Source organism: Quercus lobata, chromosome 4 (genome assembly GCF_001633185.2).
Source record: "Quercus lobata isolate SW786 chromosome 4, ValleyOak3.0 Primary Assembly, whole genome shotgun sequence".
NCBI lineage: Eukaryota > Viridiplantae > Streptophyta > Magnoliopsida > Fagales > Fagaceae > Quercus > Quercus lobata.
The window spans coordinates 1,794,135-1,815,218 of record NC_044907.1 but is presented as its reverse complement, the minus strand read 5'-3'; the positions used below and the strand labels follow the sequence as shown (position 1 = coordinate 1,815,218).

The 21,084-nt window shown below is 33.6% G+C and overlaps 1 pseudogene; it reads right to left on the bottom strand.

The window, feature by feature from the left end:
• Positions 1-14,748: 14,748 nt before the first annotated feature.
• LOC115983965 lies at positions 14,749-17,821 on the bottom strand (annotated as a pseudogene).
• Between the last annotated feature and the right edge of the window lie 3,263 nt (positions 17,822-21,084).

Below are 21,084 nucleotides of genomic sequence, written 5' to 3'. Positions count from 1 at the left end.
CTGTTTAGAACTTTAAAAGAAGACATGGTGTAGATGGGGGTGGTTTGAGTAACTGAGTTGATGAGGGTACACCTTCCAGCCCATAAGAGGGTTTTACTTCTCCATCCTGCTAGTCTTCCTTTGAGCTTTTTGAGGAGATAGTTGAAGTCCTTTCTCGGGGATCGAGTAAGAAACAGAGGGACTCCCAGATAAATGGCATTGCTCTTTAGCTTCTTCATTTGCAAAATTTGCTTGATGGCTTTTGCTGACTGATGTTGGGTTTGCTTGGAGAAGAAAATACCTAATTTGCTTCTATTCAATTTTTGACTTGACCATTTGCAGTATTTGATAATGCACTCATTAATGGCTGTGGCATCCCTCCTTGTTGCTTTAGAGAAAAGAACTATGTCGTCGGCATACATCACATGTGTTATGGCTGGACCATTGATGCTTGCCTTGACTCCATTAATATTTCTGCGATGAAACTCCTGTTCAATCATTCTAGACAGTACCTCTTGCCCCAAAATAAATAAGTATAGAGATAGGGGGTCGCCCTGCCTTAGACCTCTGCTAGGCCTGAATTGCGCAGATTTTCCTCCATTGACAAGCACTTCAAAAGATACTGAGGTTACACAAGCCATCACCCAACCTACAAACTTTTCTTGAAACCCATGCTTGAGTAGGACTTCCTTGAAGAATTTCCAATTCATTCTGTCATACGCCTTTTGGAGATCAAGTTTAATTGCCATAAGTCCGGACTTTACCTTTCTTTTTTTAAAGCTATGGATCATTTCTTGCACTACAACTTGGTTCTCTGCTATCCATCTGCTAGGGATGAACGCCAATTGGTTTGGGGAAATCAGTTTGTGTAGTAAAGGTCTTAACCTCGACACCAGAAGCTTGGAGATGGTTTTGTAGACTACATTACAAAGGCTGATGGGTCAAAAGTTATCAAAGGTGGATGGGCTCTTGGTTTTAGGAATTAACACTATCAGGGAGCTATTGATCTCCTTAGGCATTGAACCTACTTCGAAGAAAGATGTTACTACTCTAGTGAGTACGTCCCCAACGATCGGCCAATACTGTTTGTAAAAAATTGCAGGAAATCTGTTAGGACCAGGAGCCTTTTGGCCTTCCATGCTGAACAATGTGCGCTTTATTTGGTCAGGAGTTGGGATGAGTGAAAGCAGAGTGTTGTCAGCATCAGTAATGGTGGGTGATATCAAGTTTTCCAAGTTGTCTGGGTAAGAGACTTCTTCCTCGGTAAAAAGTTCCTTAAAACCTCTTTGAAAGAGTTGCCTGATTAGTCCGGAGTCAGAAATCCACTCACCTTCTATGTTTCTTATGGCATCAATGTTGATTCTCCGTCTCTGTACAATGGTTGAGAGATGGAAGAACTTGGAATTTTTGTCTCCATATAGTAGCCACAATTCCCTGGACTTTTGCCTCTATAAAATTTCGCTTCTAGTTAACCATTCAGCTAGCTCAATTTGGAGGTTTGTTTCAGTTGTGTTATCTGAGCTGCAAGTGTCGTTCCTCTAAACTTCTGTGATTTTCGCTAAAAGCTTGTTAATCCTGTCCTGACATCTCCCAAATACTTCTTTGTTCCACTTACGAAGAGCTTTCCTGGTATTTTCTTGTTTTTTGCACATACAGTGAATTCAGATCCTGAATTGTCTTCATTCCACACATCCTCTATAACTGGAAAGCAATTTGGGTCTCTGATCCAGGCAGCCTCGAAACGAAAGGGTCTGTGCGCAAATGTATCTTGCAGATTTGTGTCTAGCATAATTGGGGTGTGGTTAGAATTAACAGCTCCAAGATGATGCACAGTAGCTTTTGGGAAGGTAAGTCACCATGAGATGCTAGAAATAGCTCTATACAGTCTTCTTTTGATTGCTGCTTTACCCCAATTGCCTTTGGCCCATGTGAATTGATTACCTGAAAAGCCAAGGTCCACTACTCCATAAGTGAACATAAGATCTTGAAGATAATTATTGGATGATGACCCTTTGAATTTGCCTCCTAATCTTTCCTCCTCATTAAGGGTGAAGTTGAAATCACCCAAGCAAACCCACGGAGTTTGAATGGATTCAATCAGAGCGCCTAAATTCTCCCATGCTTTCCTTTTCTTTCTAACATATGGTGGGCCATAAAAACCCACTAAATGCCAGTCACAAACAGTATCACAAATTTTAACAGCAATTGTATTTTTATTGAAGTCAACTAGCTCAACATGACTACTAGAATTCCACATAAGACAAAGGCCTCTGGCTATTCCTTTGGCATCAACTACAACTAAATTAGAAAAGCTAAGATAGTGCATTACCTGTTCCATACGGTCCTTAGAAGCCTTAGTCTCGCATAGAACAGGATGTCGGGTTTTGAACCCTTTATTTGAGTCTTCAAGGCTCGAACTGTCGAGGCGTTGCAAATGCCCCGACAGTTCCAACCAAATGTTTTCATGGATCTATTGGGGGCATGATAAGGCCTACCTTCTCGGCCATTTGTGAAGATGATGAGGTGTGATTAGATGAGGGGGATTCCACGGTGGTGCTTGGACTCTGAGATGAGCTTCTTGCTCTGGGTTTGAGAGGTTCACCATGGACAGTCGGTGGCCTTGGTTCTTTCTTTTTTCTTTCAGATAGGATGAAGAATTCAAGACGGGAGTGGTGGATAAGGGTCGCAGTTTCTGGGTCAAAGTACACTGGTTCATGAGCTTCATTGGTTTTCTTCAATCTTTTAGCATAGGCAGTGTATTCCTCATTTGAGATCTTCCTTTTAAGAGGATGGTCGGCTTCTAAGTTTGACTTAGGGATTGGGAAGGTTGGCTTTGTGTTTGGGATTGTCTGGGAGGAGTTGGGAATGTTCTGGTATAAGTGGGGATGGGTGTATTGGTCTATCGGATTGGGTTCGCAGAGTGGGCTCTGTTTGGTGGGCATAATACAGGGTTTAGACTTTAGCTCTGGGGTGGGATTGGTGATTTGGTTGGTGGTTTTGGGCTTGGATATGAGTTTATGGTGGGTTTGGGGTGAAATAGACTAAAAGTTTGGGCTTGAAGAGTGGGTACTTATCTGGCTTTGCTCCTTGTTCGTAGTATGCTTTGTCTCCCCACATAAGTTTGTAACCACATGTCCTGTGGTCCCTTCTTCCGGTGGCACAACATTCACATTCTATGATTGTATCAGAATATTGTCTTTTAGTGGTAGTGCGCTTTGCGCCTCTGCAGACTGTACCATCATTGGAGGAGCGTTGGTGGTTTTGGCTGGGCTTGTCCTTTTGCAATTGGATGACATAGCAGCTTTTATGGAGTCTGTGCTCTTCGGCGAGACTGGGAGGTTCTCGGTGATGGTGTTGATCTAAGGCTCATCGTATATACCATGAGGTACCTCGTCGTTATCGGCCCTCAGCCATTGCCCAGTGGCCTTGAAGCTATTTCCTTGTGGATTTTGCAGCCTAAAACAGCTTGCGTTGCAATATCTGTCCTCATGCCCAATGGTTCCACAGTTGTAACACACATCGGCTAATTTTTCATACTTTAGACTAATCCATAGGTCAGGTAGGTCGGCTCTTGGCAAAAAAAACCTGGTAGAAGGGGCTTGGCTATAGTGACTTCCACTTGGATTCTTGAGAATCTTCTCCAGACTTCGCCACCACTTCCTGCGAACTCAATGTCCAAAACTGAGCCCACTTTTGACCCTATCTTCCTCAGGTTGTCAGAGGATTGCCATAGCTCTAGAAGCCCATGGACTTGAACCCAGAAAGTTGAGTTGGCGAATGAAACTTCGTGCCAAGAGAGTTCAGGCCTCCACTTTTTCAAGATGAGGTGTCCGCCTCTGATGGACCAAGGTCGGCGTTGGAATGCCTTTTGGAGGTCAGCCTCATGTTGGAAGCTAAACAGGAAAGTGTCTTTGTTGAGCCGTTTCACTTCTAAGCCCAGAGTAGGCTTCCAAGCTCTGTAGAGTACGTCTTTCACAATGCTTGTTCCAGTGGATCTGGTGAAGATGAGTTTTCCTATGAGATTATGGTTTAGATGTGTTGCGTTTTCTTGGTTTGGAGGGAACTCTAGCCTTAAGTCAAGGTTGGATAGCTTATCAGCGTTGGTAAGGAACTCTGACTCTTCCATGATGGTCTTTCACACAGCTGGGTTGGTCTACTTGAAGAACAGAAAGATTGGAGATCAGACAGGCATATTTGGGGTGGTGTGTAAGCTAGAGGAGCAGGGAGAAAGGTTATGAAAATGGAGAGACTAGCTCTAGAGGAGGGGTAAGGGAAGGGGTGCTACTAGAGCACATGTAAGGGTACGTTCGTTATAGTGTAATAGCTCCTGTAATGGAATAGTTATTCATGTGTAATAGCAATTCAGTCATTTAGTTATATCTTTATTACATGGATTAGTTATTACATAAGAATAACTATTCTTTAAATTGAAGAATAGCTATTTCTCTTTACGATGGATGTAATAGTTATTCCTTAATATATGTAATATGTTTTAAAATTAATATATTTCCAAAAATGTAAATTTTCCTTGTACCTCATTTTTTACAAATTTTCCATATGTAACAACCAAACTAGTGGATAGTAATAGTTATTCTATTACATTATTTTCTACTCCCATTAATAAAGATTACTATTCCTAATATAATCTTCATTCAATGTACCAAACGTATCCTAAGCATTTTGATGTACTAATTAGCAAATGAGAAGATATCTACTAGAAAAGAGAGGTGAGATTTGTACAGAAAAATTATATATAGATGACATATTTATCCACGAAATTAATAAAATAAATTCAATTTACTTTTTTTTTTTTTTAAAGAATTGAACTAGCTTCTTTAATTTATAGATTGTAACCATAAGTTGTTAAAATTTGGATCATAATAATTTGCATATGATATAGTTTGAACTCAATTCTATATATATATATATATATATATATATATATATATATATATATTTTTTAACAATTTAGGCATGTGTTTATAGGGTCCTCTCTTTTGTCAATTATTTTCATTCATCGCAATTTAAGGTTGATACATTTATTTAATGAGTGTTTTTTTTTTTTGGATAAATTCAATAGTTTATAACAAGTAAGGGTGAAATTTAGTAACAATAATAGTTTAAAAATTTTTTTGTCAATTTTTTTTTTTTTTCTTTAGTAACAATTGCTATTAACATAACGAAATTTAATGAAAATTTGATATTTGCAGTTTTGGACTAAAAACAACGAAAAATACACATTGTGATGATAATACGACCAAAATGGACCGAATGTACCGATTACAACCAAAATGGACCGAGTACAACCAAAATGGACCGTATAAGACCGAATAAAACAGAATGGACCAATTAGGACTAAAGTGGACCAAATATGACCAAAATGGACAGAATAGCACGGAATAGGAGCAAAATAGACCGAATAAGACCGAGTGGACTGAGTAGGATGGAATGGACCAAGTACGACCAAAATGGATAGATTAGGACCAAAGTGGACTGTATAGGATCAAAATGGACCGAATGGACAGAGTATGACCAAATGGACTATATAGGATCAAAATGGACCGAGGATAACCAAATAGACTGAATGGACCGAAAAAGACTGAGGTGGACCGAATGGACTAAATAGACCAAATAGACTGAATAGGACCGAATGGACTGAATTTGACCGAACGGAATGAATAGGACCAAATAGGACAGAATAGAACCGAATGGACCGTATAGGACTAAAATGGACCGAAGTGGATTGAATAGGACTGAATAAGACCAAAGTAGACATAATGGACCAAATAAGACCGAAATGGACCAAATTGGAGCAAAGTGGACTCAAGAGAACAAAATTGTATTGAATAGGACCGAATAAGACCAAAGTGGACAGAATGGACTGAATAGGACCAATTAGGAAGAAAATGGACCGAGTAAGACCAAAGTGAACAGAATGCACCGAATAGAGCAGAAATGGATAGAATAGACCGAAATGGACCAAATAAGACCAAGGTGGACAAAACGGACTGAATATGACCGAATAGAACTGATGTAGACCGAATATTACCAAAGCGGACCGATATGACCGAATATGACCAAAGTGGGCTGATGGACCAAGGTGAACCGAATAGGGCCGAATAGGACCCAATTTTTTTTTTATTTTTAAGTTTATAATTATTAATCTTTTAGACACCTAAATTACTTTTTGCAAGTATTTCCTAAGAAATTTAAAAATTATTATCAAAGGGTTTGAATTTTATTGCATTTTTTTTTATACCTATGCTACTCCTTTTATATGTGTGTGTGTCTCCAGTGCAATATAATAAAATGTAAAAAGTTAATCTATATCTTACTTATTTAATATTTTGAAACTAAACGTTTGAAAAAAAGAACGATTTAACTTTGTCAATAGTCTTCTATGCGTTCGTTTGGATTGGGCGTTTTGCTCAATCCGCACATCTTGCGTTTTTTAAGTGGGTTTTATGGGTATTGTTCATGCACCACCAAACTCAGCAAAACACAAGTTTCTACGTAAATTTAGGTCCCACAGCACTATTTACATATCTAAAAATATTTTGCTATAGTGTTTTCAAAAATAAGTTTTCAGTTTTCAGCAAATAAACGGTATTCAAACACAATCTATGTAAAATTATTTGTTAGGTAAAAAAAAAAGATTTCTATAAACATAATTTTGTGAATTTCATAACTTTCATTTGACGAAATATTTTGTCAACACACTTTTGAAATACTTGAATATGCAAAGATGCCCTTAGAAATTAGAGAGAGAGAAAAAAAAAAGCTAGTAATAATCAATAATTGCATCAACCAATAACAACTTTAATAAATTTTATTGGAAATATTCACCAATAAATCATAAAGAAGTACTGTAGGGTCACGGTTTGAGGCCCAAGCCCAAAATGTATGGAGTCTTGGTCCAATGAACCCAATACAATGAATTTGTAGAGAATGGATCAAAGAACTAGGTCCTAATGAGCTGGACAACGGCTAGTACTGAATTGCATGAAGATCAAACATAAATAAAGGATGCTGATACCAATAAACTTTCAGTCCGAGGAGGCTAAACCTACCTACAATGATTCACCCCTGGATATCAGAATGATTTTAGATTGCTATACTATTTCTTTTCTCTCTCTTTTCTGATCCCCTTCTCATGGGGGGTCTCCCACATTATATAGCTCCCTTCTGATCATCTTGATCTTACACTTGTTGATCATCTGAGTCCCTACCTGAGTGCCCGTCCCATCAAACACCCCTTTCAGCCTTCTGTGAGTTGTGGTAGCCAAGGCAGCACTGTTCAGAGGTTCTCTCCACATAAATGCGGTCAGAAAAGTAGCTGCAATGTATTTAATGCGGTGGTAGCAGCTTTTTCTTAAATATTTTGAGTTTCCTTCCCTCTCACATGTTCATGGGGCACATTTCTATTGTTAGAGTACACACTTGGACTACATTCGTCATATCCGATAAAGGATTCCTCCTCGGATTACCTTCCCTTCATCTCTCGCTTATGAGACTTTTACTGGGAATCCTTTAATAACTATTTGCTCCCCCTCGGACTGGTCAATGTCCTCGGACAAGACCTAAGGCCTAATACACTATTTTGGGCCCTAGTCCCAACAATTATCATTAGGAGATTTTGGGTCATATTCATCACAACCTAAACAAATATATATTTTTAATCATTTTCTAAAAAAATTCTATGTTATACATTAAAAACCATTTGTTATATGTCTATATCAAAAAAAAAAAAAAAAAAAAAATCATTATATTACATTGCTTAGCACCATTTTCAATATTTTTGTTTCTAAACTAAGAAAGTATACCAATATTTAGAAAAATATATGGTGTAATCAAACAAATGAGGATTACTTAATTGCAATTTATAATCACATGCAAAACATGAAAATAAACAGTAAAAAGAATCAAAATGATTTCTAATGATGAAAAATATAAAAACCAATAGTTTTTTTTTTAATATAAAATCATATGAGGATTTTTTTTTTAATTCATTAATATGTAGCAATTTCGAGCATAAAATTTAACTTGAAAATGGATAGCAATATTGTGAGGTGAAAGCCATCAACAATAACATAACAAATAAAATTTCCTTTTGCATAATATCTAAAATTGAACATTGGGAAATTGCATATTAATTCAATATCTTATTCTATCAAGAGTCACAACAGTAATAATTAGACCATTTCTTTACATATAGTTTTTTAAAAAGTACCCATCCTTGAAAAGAGGAAGGAACACCTTATACTAAAAAAAAAAAAAACAATAACCCTATCTCCGAATGAAAAATAAAATAAAATAAAGTAGAGTTGGGGGGGGGGGGTGTTGTTAAATACTTTTAAAAAATTCTATGAACATATACATTAGATACACTTTGAGCTATGTATGATATTAGAATGAGATTAAATTCTATAAGGATGGGGTGTAAAATCCATGTTTTACACCATCTAATATGTGATTGACACGTTAGCATTTTACTTAAAATTCAATATATCTTACCACACCTAATAACATCTCAATAAATTCTCAATTTGTTTGGATTTATATATGGGTATCAGAATTGATTGAGTGTGATTGTGTTTATTTTTAAATATGTGATAAGATGATATGGCATGTTAGGATTGAAGGGGTAAAATATGGGTTTTACACTACATCCTTATAGAATTTAATCTCTATTAGAATAAGAATGAAGAAAAAAAACTCATTTACATAAATAAATTTTTTAAATAATTTTTTTTTATATCTAGGGGCCATAATTAGCTTAACTATATATATATATATATATATATATATATATATATATATATATATATATATTTTTTTTTTTTTTTTCTATTGAAAATATAAGAGGGACCCCCTCTGCCAATGAGTATAATAATGTGGAGTCAAATTAAAGATATATTCTATTTATTTATACGCCGTTGGAAAAATCCCCAAGTTTATTTATTTATTTATTATTTGTATTTTTTATCTTGTTAAGAGGGAAAAATGTTTCACCGTTCACCAAACTCTCCATCCTTAATATTTGATTTCAGATTTTTTTTTTTTAGAAGATTTTTTTTTTTTTTTTTCTTTTAGAAAAATTTGAGAAGAATTCGAATGCTTGGAAGTGGGGGAAAAAAAAGTAAGAAGAAAGAATAGGTTTAGTGAACATTTTATTGATGTTCAAACTTAAAGCAGCAATGGCTTTTTTTTTTTTTTTTAAATTTTTTTTTAATTTTACCAAGAAGATATAAGAATTGTCACCCCCACATTATCATGATATCAATAGTACTATATCAAAAGCAAGTACACATTATTTATTCATCAAGGTTATCTATTTCAAAAGGAATTTGGACCATTATTATTAAACTATATATATTATAATATACACATAGAAATGTATACATAGGAAATATAGTTAGACAAATAGTATGATAAAATCCAGGATATATATGGCCTGCTTGGTAGAGTACCCTTATGTATTAATTGTCAAAAAAACGATAATGTGAGGATCATCTATCTGGAGTCTGAGCTATTAAGATTCATAGGCCGATATTCAATTTTTTCACACAATAATAGGTCATTATAATATAAATATTCTATGGATTTAAAAACCTATCACATGAGAGAAAACAAAGTGAAAGTTATATAATAATTTTTTCATAATAAGAGTATGAATTTTTCTGGTTTTTATATAATATTTATTTTCCTTCAATGTAACTTAATAATAAGCATTTCGATATACTAATTAGCAAATTGGAAGATGTCTACTAGAAAAGAATGGTGAGATTTGTACAGAAAAATTATATATAGATGACATATTTATTAAGTTAAATTTTTTTTTTAAAGTATAGAAAAATTACATTACTTACATAAGAGATAAAGGTGTACGAGCATAAAAAGAAAAAGTATTCAATAATAATATATAATGAAAAAAAATATCATATTGACATCAGAATCGTGAATACCATTTCAGGATATAAACATACAATTAAGTTTCTGTTGGTGGTCTCTTCACTCCCATTACTACTGCATCAAAAATAATAATCATATATATACGACCGCTTTAATTTCATGTCTTGATTTAAAACAAAGGAAGAGTTCAACAATGTACATTTGCAATATCTTCTGCATATTCTCTTCACGATGGAACGAAAAGTCTTTTGAGTCTTCTGAGTGTGTGACTATGTGAGAGAGACAACATTTAAGATTTAACTTTAATCCGGGGTAGGGTTTGTTGCCTTGTTGGTGCGAATTTTATTTTATTTTATTATTTCATGTTATTTTAATACTTTCTATTTTATTCTAAGAACCTATTTGTTTCACTTTATTAGGTCATATTTACAGTATTTTAGAATATCACATATTTTACTACTGTGCATCCTTGGCACCATGATTACTCCATAAGTATAAGTGCTTATGGGGTATAAAGGACAAGGGCTAAGATTTAATTTTTCAAGAGGGAGTTTCACACATATATACACTTAGATTAGGATATAATAGAATTTTTATCTTATATATATATATATATATATATATCATATATTTTAAATCATAGTAACATTTTTCATGCAATTAATAAAAATAAATTCAACTTCTTTTTTTTTTAGAAGAATTGAACTAGCTTCTTTAATTTATAGATTGTAATCATAAGTTGTTAAAATTTGGATCATAATAATTTGCATATGATATAGCTTGAACTCAATTTTATATATATTTATATATATATATATATATATATATATATTTCTTCTCAAAAAAAAAAAATATATATATATATATATATATTTTAATATTTTTGACGAGTTAGGCATGTGTTTATAGGGTCTTCTTTTTTGTCAATTACTTTCATTCATCTCAATTTAAAGTTGATGCATTTATTTATTTATTTATTTTTTGATAAACTCAATAATTTACAACAAGCAATGGAGGATTTGAATTTTAGATGTTTCAGTTGAAAACACATCAAAGTAACAATTGATATTAACATAACGAAGTTTAATGAAATTTTTATATTTGCACTAAAAACTATGAAAAATATACATTGTGATGATAATACGCAGAACACTTATATTTTTGGCAAGGAAATCCTACATCCTTGTGTATGACACAGTTGCTCCAAGCAATCTATTTATTTGGGACCACATTTTGTTTTACTTATTGCCCAACTTTTTTTTGTTCATTTGGTTTTGTACAATTCTTTAAAAATTTATTGTATTTTTATACTGTTTCTATATTAAACAGAATAAATCCTACACTTTCTTTCAATATAATAAATCCTGTATTAACCGTACACAAAATTAAGCTCATCCTTAAAAAATGATGGGTGAGATCCATGTCAGTTTTTGCTAGATAAGCATCTATATTGATGAGAAGGAAAACATCTAAGTTGGCCCAGTCCATCTCCAAGAATAAAGATAAAGATCCAAGCAAAAATAATGGCAATACAGGCAAACAACATGCTGTTTGGTTTACATCTTTGTCTTTAATCTTCGTTTTTTGTAATACTTTAACAAATTTCCAAAAAGGTTTACTAATGAATAATGCATTTGAAAGTGAGACTTGCAGGTGGGAATGGCAATTTTTCTCCATCCTGCTTAACCTGCCCCTCCCCGCTTTGCCCCATACGGGTTAAGCGGGGCAAGGATGGGGCAAAATTTTAAACCCGCACCACGGGGCAGGGCATGGATGGGTTTTGAAATGTCATATTTTGAAATGTCCAAACATGTCAATCTATCATGGAAACAATAGGAAACAAAATTAATTCCAGCAAGCTAAGGTCACAATTATATTAGTATATATCCAAAAAATTGTAAAAGGTATATGAATTTCAATCATTTAGTAGACAGAATGTTAGTACATTTTAAATTAAATATGTTGAAACTCAAAATAACTAAAGTTGAATAAAGAGATGAGTTATAATTTGTTAAAGAAAGAGTTACTTGTATGTAAGTTAGATTAAATAAATTAAGAGAAGTTTTCTAAATTAATAAATAACATGTAGGTTATGTGAAGGGTTGGAAGACTATATATACGGCTATGCTATGGACTAATTATATATCAAGAGTGAATGAATAATATAGTTAAAAGTAAAGTGTATTGTGTGAGAGAGTGAATTCAATAATATTCCTAAATACTTGAGAGATTTCGGGCCAAAGAAATGTGTTCTTCTGGTGGAGCTTTGGGCTTGAACACTTTGTGTAGAAGCTGTTCTAGCCATACAACATTTATTGGGCTGTTGTATCCTGGGGGAGACAAGTCAGAGAAGGTCTGCACCGGTTACAAAGATTAGCCAACTAAGGGCTTGAATATCCTTAAAGAGAGCGAGTGCTGCGTCTCAGTCCAAATAGTGTTGTGTTCTTATCTTCAAGTTAATAATTCAGTTTCTTTTTGTGTTATCTCCATTATCATTGTGTTTGCACCAACACAGAATAACTGGACATTAAAACCTAGCCCTAGGCAATCATAATATGTGCATACGATCTTGTGCAGGACATGAAAACATAACAATGAGACATGACATCTGCATCTGTACTTTCTTCTGAAACCATTTGCCTATATAGAGCTAGTAAATGAGGTTTGAAAGAACTGATTTGAAGAACATATAGAATTTAATTCCTTTTATTCAATATTGGCAGTGTATATTAGATTTATTTTTATTTTTTAAATGTTTCACATTCTTAGAACCACTTCAAACCCAATCACCAATTGAAGAAAGTGCTTGCTATTTCCCCCTCTCATTTTTCTACATTTTAGTCTTGTACCAGAAGCAAGCAATGCAAAATGAATCAAACAAACACATGTAAGAAGTATAAGAAACAGATCTTAACTTGTCACTAGACTCAAACTTGAGCACTATTTTGAAAGTTCCATTGAATTAAATAAAAAAGAGGAAAATCAATGAACGGAAAAAACAATGATGGATCTTAAAAAGCATTCAAAACAAAAGAAAATAAAAATGGACCAGATAGACATATAATATTGAACTGTTGTTTAATTGTACAGTAACTAGTTATGTATGTTTTAGCATATCAAAAAGAAAAAGGAAATACCAGTTCACCAGCAAATATGGTTGTAAATCCATCGGCTATTTGACCTGAAAGCATAATTGTAGCAGCATCACTATGAAATGATACAACAATGTCCAAAAAAAGAAAATTATAGGAGCTAAATGATTCATTTATACTAGTTAAACAGAACTCAATGCAGCAACACAAAAAAAACCTTTGTTCAAGAACAATTTTAATGAAAGCGTAAGGAAATCAAAGTTCTTCGTAGTGTTGTTAGTGTGTGCTTGATATAAATTTTTTGCTGACTTCGCCATATACCAAGACTTAAATCACATCATGCCAACAAAAATTCAAAATCAAACAAAAAACATGGGTTACCCTGAAAACAAAGTTCTTGGTAGTGTTGTTAGTGTGTGCTTGATATAAATTGTTTGCTTTTTGTTACGATCATCCAAAATTCTTAAATGCCCTAAATATTTCCAAACAAAGTTGTTGCAAAGCCAAGTTGAAGGTAACATGGGTTACCAGAATCAAAAAACATGCCAACATACAAGGATAGCAGACTCAAGGGGTAATGAAAGTATACATGCTTGCAGACCCAAGGAGTCACTAACCACCCCTGCCCTTTAAGGATAGCAGTGCTGGAGTGAGGGCTACATTGGAATTGGTGAAGCGCCCTTCATATCGTTGCAGTTTAACTTTTTCTTTTTCTTTTTTTTGGGGGAGGGGTTGGGAATTAACATTTTGGCATTTCTTTTGGGGAATGGTCTTCCTAACATACAAGATGCTAAGCATGATGCAGAAACAGCATGAATCTAGACCATTCAAGTATGTGAATGCCACATAGTCTTGCATTAAGTACTAGCATTGCTGGAGATATGGGAAGACTGACACTTTGGATAGCTTTCAATGACGCCTTGATATACAAATTGGATACAACTTCAATTCAAAATCTTAGGCCATTTTGTTTGGGGATTAACTATTATATCAATCTCTCAAACTTAACACTTACATGTGAATGCCAACAAGTCGTCCCCTTCATGGCTCATGTTCAAGCCTTTATATCTTTCAGGACACTCTTGCCAATTGAACATAATAACAATGATGCTCTGTTACCAACTACAAGAAATATTTTCGATATCATTTGAGACTAATGAATCTCAAGAGAGGACAATAATGCTTTAGTTAAGCCACATTAATGTAGCATTTTAATTCACTTCAGTACGACTAAATTTAAGAGAAATTATTTCTAAACATAAAGGCTATAAATATACAAATGTAATTCTATTTGGTCCAATTCGGTCCATTCCATCTTATTCAGTCCATATTTGCCCTGTTTGGTCCACATTGGTCCTATTTTGACCACTTCAGTCCTATTCCGTCCACTCAATCCACTTTGATCCACTCTTATTTGATCCATTCTGTTAACTTCGGTCCTGTACAATCCACATTGGTCCTATTCGGTCTAATATGTCCACTTCAGTCCTATTCGATCCAATTTTGTCCTGTTCAATCCATTCTATCCACTTCAGTCATATTCGGTCCACCTTGTTCTTCTTCCGTTCATTTGGTCTACTTTGCTCCATTTGGTCCATTCGGATCTTTACGGTTCATTTTGGTCCATTTCGATTTATTTTTGTATACTTACATAATGGGAAAAGACATATTTGGGTTGAAAACACCAAATCTAAATCTGAGTTTATTAAAATATTTATAAATCTCAAACTCATTATATCTAAAATCTTAAGCATAGCATTTATTGTTGTTATGTTTTAGTTAAGCCACGTTAATATAGCATTTCAGTTCACTTCGGTACGATTAAATTTAAGATTAAAATATTGCACACAAAGTGAAAGAATTAGCCATGCATCATTTTTCCAAATAAAATGTTTTTAAGATTAAAAGAAATATGATTTGGAAAGGTTTGTGCATGTACCAGAGCTTTAGCTGATTGGCCCATTCGTAGATCATTAATAACATAGAATGCAAGATACGCCTGACAAAGGAAGCCATCTTGATATCAGAACTACAAAGATAGCTTACCAATTTTAGGGAAATCGCTTCTTTTATAATTTGTAATATTAGTGGACTGATTTTTCCAGTAGGGAAGCCCATTTGTCATAGGACATTTTTTCTTGGAGGCTTAAGATATTCTTAAAAATATCAGCTCCTCATACGATGTTATAATATATAAAGTTAAGTTTCTTCTTTCTTTTCTGTTTGTTAAAATGAACACCACTAAACAGGAAAATGCACTGACCTGTGACACATTGACAATTAATCTGGTGAGCACATAAACGATAGCAACTTCATAATATAGAACTCGCTTGAACCAGTAAGCCCATGCGATCCTAACATGAAAATTTCCTTGTGCTCCTACCCTGGATCTACATAAGAGAAGTAAATAATTATTGTAATTAACTATGCCAAGGTAGCCCCAAACTTTCTAAAATTTCAAATATTTCCCTTATATTGATGGTGTTGGAATTTCTCACATCTAGTTTCTAACCAAATGGATCGATTAAACAATGTGAAAAAATGAGGTCTTTATCCATCTAATACCAAAGGCGAAACAACAAAACTTGAAATTAAACGCCCATAGTCATTTTTTTTTATCTTAAACCAAACAAAATTAAGAATGATGACACTATTACAGGTCATGGTACTATAAGATTAATTTTTTATCTCGCAAGTCGCAACACATCAAGAAAGCATTATAAAGACATTTCCTAGAAACTTCAAAGATTAAGACTATTTATGTCACCTTGGCTCTTTGGTTCCAAAAAGGAATATGCCCACGAATCAGCATCCAACAAAAATTGATGAATATGCAATCCATCGATACTGCTCGGTAGAATACAGTGATTAAAATCCAGAAGGAAAACTCTTAATAATAGATCAAAAATTCTTTGGACATAACTGATTTTCAACATCAGCATATGTGTTTGCTTTGGTGACGGCAAAGACTATTAGAGCAACTGCATATAGGCTGAGGTTGGCAATCTATAAAACAAAGTTACCAAAAAAAAAACCTTCATTGGTACCATGTTACAACGTACAGACAAGTACAACCAAATAGAATTCAGTTCAAAGCTGACCATTGTAAATGCATTTCGATAGCTAGTCAGCACTACTCTACTCGTTGAATTCAGTGTGATGCAATTCCCCATAGACCTTCAACAGAACAGTTAAGGTTCATAGCATAAGTGAAAAATACTTCCAAAGCCAATGACGTGTTTCTTCCTTTTATCTTTTCCATCAATGTGGAGGGGCCAGCTGAAGGGGTTCACTGGTGCCCCATGCTTTAAGGAATTTCCATAAGGACCCCTTGTTTTATGTGATCATCCTTTTGTTAAATTAACAAACTTTCAGGCTAGTCCCTCCGCATAGAAAAAATTCGGAAATAAAACAAAATAGCCATTTTTTACCAATCAGTTTTTAATGCTTCAATTAAATGCCCAAAAAACTATGAGTGTTCACAGAATAATAACCACTTAAAGGAGTGGCAGCAGTGCTTTTTCCTTGTTCTTATATAGGATAAAAAATAGAAATGATGATTTGCACATTTCAACTGGAAATTGTAGATTGAGAAGGTTATTACATGTGTGAAACCTGAGTAGCAGCCCAACCAACATTGAAGATTGCCGCAAACAAGCTGTAGCCAACAGTTTCCAATGTTGATGAAGAAGTACCAAAGATCTTACAAGGTACGCAACCACCAAAAACAGAAGAAAATGAAACGGCAACCAGAACAGAGCCTGCAGCATGCCATATTTTGAAATGTCCAAACCTGTCAATCTATCATGGAAACATTAGGAAGCGGAATTATTTCCAGCAAGCTAAGGTCACAACTCCCACCCCCCCCCCCCTTCAAAATCACCCAAACAACCAAAAATAGGAGCTTATGTATTTAACAAAAATTTTGTAAATGAATTTCAATCATTTATGAGATAGAATAACTGGATATTAAAACCTAGCCCTAGGCAATCATAATATGTGCATACAATCTTGTGTAGGACATGAAAACATATCAATCAGACATGAAATCTGCATTTGTACTTTCTTCTGAAACCATTTGCCTATATAGAGCTAGTAAATGAGGTTTAAAAAAACTGATTTGAAGAACATATATAATTTAATTCCTTTTGTTCAATATTGTTAGTGTATATTAGACATTTTTTTTAAAAGGTTTCACATGTGTAAAACCCTCTTGTAAACCCAATCACAAATTAGAGAAAGTGCTTGCTATTTCCTTTTTTCTTTTCTTCACTTTATTCTTGTACTAGAAGCAAGCAATGCAAAATGAATCAAACACCACATGTTAGAAGTATAAGAAACACATGTTAACTTGTCACTAGACTCAAACTTGAGCACCATTGTGAAGGCTCCAATGAATTAAATAACAAAAAAGAAAAATCGAAGAAAGGAAAAAACAATGATGGATATTAAAAAGCATTCAAATTAAAACAAAACAAAAAATGGACCAGATAGATATAATATTCTACTGTTTTAATTTTACAGTATCTAGATATGTATGTTTAGCATATCAATTCGTGAGTAAAAAAAAAAAACAGAAAAAAAATATAAATATGTACCAGTTCACCAGCCAATATGGTTGTAAATCCATCAGCTACTTGACCTGAAAGCATAACCATAGCAGCATCCCTATAAAATGAATTATCTTCCGAGTGTTGCATCTACAGGGCCCCCTAGAAACTTCGCGAGGTAAATAAAGAGGCCTACACTCCAAAGCTAATATCAATAGGCCCTTTTCACTATGGTGGAAAAGAACCAAGAGACAAGGATGGTGAAAGAGAACAAAGGGAAATGGAAAAGCTGAAAGTGGGTTACTTAAAGAAATTTTGTAATTGAACTAGGAAATCCCAAAAGGAAATAGCAAGGATCATTGAAGAAAACGAAGATAAGATTCGCCGTTGTTACTCAGAAAGCTTTGATATTTGCCATGAGATTTCGTGAAAATGGTTCTATTGGATTCAACATTTATCATTGAGCTCTTCTCGAGGAGTTACATGGAGGAAGAATATGAAAATGATTATATATTAAGTAAACCATGGTAAAAGCTAGGCATAAGTCATGACTTGATATTACTTGAGAATCAGTTTCCATTTTTTATCCTAAAGGAGTTACACAATCAATTTTCCAGGTCTGAAGAAAACAATAATATTTCCTTTCGTAGGCTTGCATGTAAGTTTTTTCATCTCACTGGCAAGAAATTGCTCGAGAAGGAAATAAAACATTTCACAGATTTGAACAGATATTTCTACTATCCATCTACCCTCAAAAGCGGAAATGGCATCATTTCTGATCTACATAGTGCAACAGACTTGTACGAGGCAGGAGTGATATTCAGAACAAGTGAAAAGGGAAGAATGTTACTTGACATTCAATTCCCAAACATGCCCTTGAAAAGATGTCCATGCTTCAATTGCTAATGGCTCTTAAATTGCTTACCATGCTTGAAGTGCTTTCCTTGCTTGGAAGGAACTCAAACTTTCCTGTATGTTCCTCAGTTTTTGGTTGAAGACAAAACTGAAAGCCTTTTTCGAAACCTCATGGCCCTGGAGCAATGTCATTATCCATCTGAAGCTTACATATAATTACGGCATATAGTACCTACATGTAACATCTTCCGTACAGGTGTTGTTAGAAGTTGGGACGGTTAATTAATAATTGCCTTCTTTATGTTTATGGTTGATAGGTATCGATCATTAAATTAGACCAATATTTATCACAACAATAAACTAAACAACCACCATATATGCAATAAATAATCACAACAATTTACATGGATTTGACAAGATACATTCAGATGGAAATGAAAAGAAAAATTCACTGCAAAATTAATGAGCTAACAATAATAACAGAAGTATTTTCTTAAGAAATTCAAAATCTAAACTCACCCAAGATTCTTTTTCATACAATCAGTGGCAGAGCCAAATATTTGAGTTGGGAGTGAAATTTTATATACATAAATATATGCATGTCCCCTACCCTCAATTAAATAATTGTTGTCCCAAATGGACAAATATTAGTACATCCAAAATAGCTCCTCATATTGTAGGGCGGTGTAGTTTACTATTAAGTTATAATATTAACTCTCCTGAAACTTTTACTACTATAGGTGAGCCTATGAGACACATTATTGAAGACACCCCATTTATATTCCATGCAAGCGATACATAAGTAAAAATGTTTAGGAATTTGTGGGGCACAATAAGATAATTTAAATATCATAAAATTATATATCTGTATCAAATATACAACCGAAAAATTTAACTAAGATAGTAGTTGTATATGTGTATTTATTCTTTGTAATTATGAAACCTCAATGGGATAACAATTTCAAGTTATAATCTTATTGAAATGCAAAAGTTTAAGTTGCAACAATGTAACTTTGAGATGCTATCTGTCTTCTATTATAAATTTAAAAGATCTTTATACATATAACATGAAAATTTTAACTCTAAAGAAACTAAGTTGTAAGACAATTTTCCTCACCAGGTCATAGTCATGTCTTAAAGTAATGTTGTTTTAACAAGTTGATGAATATTAGTCATCATTAGGTTAATTTGTGTCGGTGTGTTCTATTTTCCTCTTTCCAAAAGTGTGGAAACTAAGGTATGATTAAACACTAAAGTCAAAAACAATGTAGAAAGTGGATCATGACTAAACACGATAAGGTCAAGAATAAACATAAAAAGCAGATAGAATTTTCAGCGAAAGTTACTGCATGCATTATTGGACATATATATTTTTCCTCTAAAAACAATCAAGTAGCCCACTCTATAATTTGAAGAAAGCAATGTAAAACAAAACTTGAAGGCAGGACTTAATGTCCTACTGTACTCTTTCCAAGAACATGGAAAGTGGGGTAGGCTTTAATATGTTTTTCCTGTTTTCTTTATTTTTGTTACGTTAGATTTCAGGTTTTAATAGAGGGAAATTTACATTATTTTCTTCAGAATCATTTCCAATTTTATGGTTGTGGAAGAATAGCAAACATTAATTTTTAATCTGTTGGGTGACTTGCCTCAAAACTACTGAGAAAAAAAAGGAGACAAAAAAGTAATTGAGTGACTAAAAAGAAATTTTTTATAAAAACTAAAATAAAATAAAATCTGCGATAGCTGTGCTCTTTCTTGGAGGTTCAAAAGTTCTTTTAAAAAAGAGTAAATAAATAAATATAATATAGAAGAAAAAAATAATAATTCAAGAGAAAAAAGATACAAAATATATTGCTTACCTTTCAAAAGTGTTACGAGTTTAACTTTAAATTATTTAGTAGTTAAGTGACTTCTATCCTATGGACATAGAAGCATTGTGTTTTGACATGAGTATGGGACACAACATCGATCCTATTGTTTTATTTTCGGAAAGTGGGGTCACGTAGCCTACTCCTAAGCCTTCCTTAAAAACTGAGTTAAGTTTTTTTTTTTTTTTTTTTTTTTTTTTGGAGAAACAGCTAAGTTAATTTTGACAAATAAAATGATAAATTACACAATTTTCCCTTAACTTCTTCAACGTGCATTTTCTCTCATATCCTCTCATAATAATAATAATAATAATAATAATAATAATAATAATAAAGATATAGTTTCAAGCAATTTGTGCATGTTAGAGATATATTAAACAGATTAGCTCAATGTAATAGGCTCAAGCCCATACCTACTATGTCCATTCCCTTTCCATAAAAAAATTGAAACTATACTATATAACTGGTTACCACCATTAGCTTAATTTGTGTCAGTGACTAAGGTGTGCCATACTTCTTTTTCCAGTATTTATTGAAGTTTCTAGTATTTTCAATATAAAAATAAAAAAATAGAAAATAACAAAAAAGAAAAGAGAGGAGCGTGAAAAGTGAGACACGAGACATGGTTAAAGTTAAACACTAATGTAAAAAACAACTCAGAAAGTAAACCATGGTTAAGCACTATTGAAAAATGCTAAGGTCAAGAATAAACGTAAAAATCAAATAAAATTTTCAGTGAAAGTCACTGCATGCATTATGCATTATTGGTCATCCATTTTCTCTAAAAACAATCATGCAGCCCACAGTCCACACTATATAAATTTA